At 46.0% G+C, this 4,683-nt stretch overlaps 1 protein-coding gene across 1 annotated transcript in view; it reads left to right on the top strand.

Annotated features, from left to right (window-relative positions):
• LOC106821624 (putative oxidoreductase GLYR1 homolog) overlaps nt 1-4,683 on the top strand; it is a 151,482-nt gene that overhangs the window by 106,023 nt on the left and 40,776 nt on the right. The window lies entirely within an intron of this gene.

Genomic DNA, 4,683 nt, shown 5'->3' with positions numbered 1-4,683 from the left:
GACTTGTATGTTAAATTTAGTTTGCGTTGTATGGTGGCTGAGCTGCTTGTGTGTGTGTGTGTGTCACAGTGTGTGTGTGTGTGTGTGTGTGTGTGTGTGTGTGCGTGCGTGCGTGCGTGTGTGCGTGCGTGCGTGCGTGCGTGTGTGTGATTGCGCGCGTGCGCGCGTATGTTTATGTGTGGGGTACGTGTGTGTGCGTGCGTTCGTGTCTGCGTGTCTATGTGCGCCCGCCCGTGTGTGTGTGTGCCTGCGCGTGCGTGTATTTGTATAGGGTTAAATAGCCGAGGCGGTGCTGTGTGATTCGCATCCACGCTCGCAGGTGGTCGTTTGTTCTTGCATAACACGGTAAATTACCCTCCACGCGCAATAGCGGAGACTCATTTTCCTCGTGATTTCGTTATCAGTTATTGGTGTTTGTAATAGTAAGCAGGAGAGAGAGAGACAGAGACAGAGAGAAAGAGAGAGAAGGAGAGACCGAAAGAGAAGGAGAGACCGAGAAGGAGAGGGAGAGAGAGAGAGTGAGAGAAAGAGAGAGAGAGAGAGAGAGAGAGAGAGAGAGAGAGAGAGAGAGAGAGAGAGAGAGGGGGGGGGAGAGAGTGATACGGATAAATTGACTCGCAGGGGACGTACGGATGGACGGACATATCGGCAATAGCATCGAACGATATAAACAAGCGAAGAAAGGTCGATTTTTTGGTGTGGGGGAGAGAGAGGCGTCTCATAATCTCTTTACGTAGACCAAGGTGACAGTCTATTTTGACACGCATTTCACAAGTAAAATTCGTGCTGATACCAAGCGGTAATAAGATGCTTGTAATAACATCTAAAATCGACACCGGCTATGAAAGCGGGTATTTACACGTGTATCATACATAGCCCATGGCAGTTTTACTCGTTGCAAATGTGAGAGTGTCATTGCGTGTCCCCACGTGTGACTTTGCTCAGGGTGACTTTGCTCTCACAAATGTCAGCGACGTAGCAGCCAGCATTAGCAGGCGTGACACTGTCGGTGTCAGATGAGTGCACTCGCGACCGTTTCGTCTCCGTATTTCTTCAGAACCGAAACTATTTTCGGCATCTTAAAGGAATAATATGGCCATTGATTATGCAATGTTGACGAATGCTAGAGTAACTGGCACCTTGTGTAGTTAAAGGAATAATATGGCCATTGATTATGCAATGTTGACGAATGCTAGAGTAACTGGCACCTTGTGTAGTTAATAAGTACATTACCTTATAGCCAAACGCATAATTATAGTTTGTCCAATATCACTGCTGGTTACTAAGAAATGTCTAATTGAAATCCGCAGTTCAAGAAATGTTTACAGTTTACAGTTTCACTTTAAAACCGCAGCGGGTGTGATACAGATTTATAGTGCACCGGACATTTTCGCACGCATGCTCGGCCGTACGCAATGCTATCATCAGTGAATTCGTAAACACGGACGCTCGTGATAAGAAACTTTTTGTCAGGGCTCTCCATGTGCGTCCGTGATTAGTACGTGTGTTTTACTCCATTTCCATGTTTAGTCCGTGGCCATGGTTACACAGCTGACATCTCCATTTCATCTAGCGTCCAAAACATACGGGCGGCACAAATGTTTACGTCATCGGCGACTTATCGCTTGACTCCTGTATGCCATTTACGGCACGTAAATGAATATCAACAACCGATTTCAAGTATTTCTTGTAATTAGCTCCAAGAAACGGTATTGCTAGGGTTAGAATACAGTATATTAGAATACCGTATATACTGTATATTGACGTCAGTCACACAGCCTGGTCGGGTTAGCTTGTAATGTAACCAGCAGTAATATTGGACAAACTAATACGTGTTTGGCTATAAGGTAATGTACTTATTAACTACACAAGGTGCCAGTTACTCTAGCATTCGTCAACATTGCATAATCAATGGCCATATTATGCCTTTAAATGAAATACACGATGCTGAAACTGCGCCGCTTGTTATGTGTGTTCAAGGTTTTACCGGGACAATTAGCCTTGTGCGAGTTTGTTCTTTACAAAAGGACCATCTGTTTGAAAGTGTTTCTACATGCCGAACGATTGTTATCCTTGGGGGAGGTAGTACGGCCAAAACACCGAGGCAAATTCGCCGAGTTTTGCATTCTGTTCTTCTATATGCAATTTTCTGCGCAACAGCGTGTTTGTTATTCGGTAATATGCAGTTGCCAGGCGAACGTGGTGTTTGTATTGTTATCGCGAAAGTGCTCGTTGGCGCACGAATACCGGCTTGCTGTCTCGAACGCATCTTAGTAGGTGTTCTATCTTATTTAGGGTGGGTGGTATTAGGGTGGAAGCTGTGAAAAACACACGCACATAATGGGGGTGAGTTCTGACTCCAAATCCATGTTCGATCAAGTTAATTCATAGATAGATGATCTGTCCGTGACCCGTGTGGAGAATAATATCAATAATATCATCATTGCGTGATATCGCGTAATGCTCTGCATTGTATTTGCTTGTGTGTATTTTTGTCTTTGCCGTTGCTTATTAGAAAATTTACGTGCTCGTCGTCACGCAAGTTATGTTAGTGTCATTACTTGAAACGCGTGTCAGGGAAAAACTGCACGCAGGCATTCTATCTCGTGCTAATGCCGTAATATTTTAATGGGTAATATCGGACGCAAAGACGTACGAGTGCTTACTCAGGCAGCTTAGATGCATTCCGCCTGACTGCTGCGTTCAGCGGGTGCGCGCATGTTGCGGCGATATGTCAACACAGCTGCACTCTTGTTAGCGGCCATTTGAGAATAAATTATCCAGCAGATGTTCGGGGGGGGGAAGGAAAATATACGGCTGCGAAATAAATACATTATCGCGGAGGGAATTTTTCGCGACAGGAAATTGGATAAAAATCGCCCAGTCTATATCCCCCAGGGTACTGCCGGAACGTACCCTGGGTACGGTCCGGTATACCGGAACGTACCCTGGTAACTATTTGATATGGTTAGGGTTAGGGTTAGTGTTCAGGTTAGGGTTAGGGAGTAGGCGTAGGCGATTCCCTAGACTCGTTAGTGGAGTAGGCGAGGTACGGTGCGGCATATTAGATAGTACCAGGGTACGTTCCGGCAGTACCCTGTGGGACATAGACCCTCTCAGCATAAGTGGTAGTGGAGGCTGGGAGGGGGTAGTCGACTGTGTTTACTGTTGCCTGTCGCGTGGGGAATAATATAATAGTCTGAACTCTAGAGCGAGTATCTACCAATGAGTAAGCTGTAGTACTTAGTATAATAAGTAAGCTACAGTATAGACTAACCAGATTAGCACCGATAACAGCTACTTGATGGGTAATCGGAGATTCTGCATGCGTGCGTGCGTGCGTGCGCGTGTGCGTGTGTGTAAAAATCGCTCCCGTCTCACAGTACACATATACACTTACGCGTACACTTACGTGGGCATGTACAGCTTACGTGTACAGTATTGCGTAATGTACATAATTAGCGCATGCATTTTGCGTTTCGTGGCTACGGGACGAACAGCGCAGAGGCAAACAGGTGCCGTGGCCTTTCATCCTACTAAATACGCACTAAGTCAGATGTTGATGTGGACGAGAATAACATCGCGACCTGATGCCCATTTATTACATACTTGGCTAATTTTTCGACCTGCTCCTTTCGTCTAGCTAGCTCACTAGGTGGTGTGTGTCTGTTAGAAGGGCAGCAGCTAACCCACCTAACCGGACGAGAAGGAATTTCGAGCTGGGTGGCTGAAGAGTTGCAGCTTCTAGCAAAGTAGACTGTCACCGCTCGTCTAGTTGTCGGTATCTCGCCGCCGTCGTTGCGTGCGTGGTGGAAGTCTTGTGGGTACGTGTAGTCATCGTCAGGTGGTTGCAGCGACGCTGCTGCTGCTGCTGTTGGTGGTGGTGTTGAACGTTGCTGATACAATGTCAGCTGCGCGCATGTTAATTACATTGTTCGCTAGCAGACGGACACGTGTGGTCATGTCCCTCGACGCTAGAATGGGACGAAAGTTGTAGTTTGCTGTCACGTCTGCAAAGTTGACACTATTCTCCTACGTAATATTATCGAGTCTCGGTATAGGCGGCATAGACAGACATCTGCTTTTGTTTTTTTCCACCGAGAGAAAGCATCAGATGTCAGAGGCTCGCAAGACACTGTGGCTGACTCACTGCTATTTTTTGTCACCATTTTTGTCCTGCACGTCAATGCCACGTTTTCTGGACAAAATTATAAAATTTAGATTGTATCTATCTAGCTGTCTTTGTCTGTCTATCTATCTATCTATCCATCCATCTATCCATATCTCCATCTATCCGTACATCCATCCATCCATACATCCATACATCCATACATCCATACATCCACTTACCCTTCTATGCATGCATGCATCCATCCATGCATCCACCCATCTATCCATCCATCCATCCATACATCTATACATCCACTCACCCTTCTATGCATGCATGCATCCATCCATGCATCCACCCATCCATCCATCCATACATCCATACATCCATCCATCTATACTTCCACCCATCCATCCATACATACATACATCTATCTATCCATCCATTTATCCGAACACACCTACCTATCTGCATGTCTATCTGTATCTCCATCTATCTACCTACCTACGTAGGTGGGTGGGTGAGTGGTTATATGTGTGCTGGTAGGTAGCTATATCTCCATCCATCTACCTACC

Source organism: Priapulus caudatus, unplaced genomic scaffold (assembly GCF_000485595.1).
Source record: "Priapulus caudatus unplaced genomic scaffold, Priapulus_caudatus-5.0.1 Scaffold80, whole genome shotgun sequence".
NCBI classification, from domain to species: Eukaryota; Metazoa; Priapulida; class Priapulimorpha; order Priapulimorphida; family Priapulidae; genus Priapulus; species Priapulus caudatus.
Note: the sequence above shows the minus strand (reverse complement) of the source record. Positions and strands in the feature narration are given on the sequence as shown.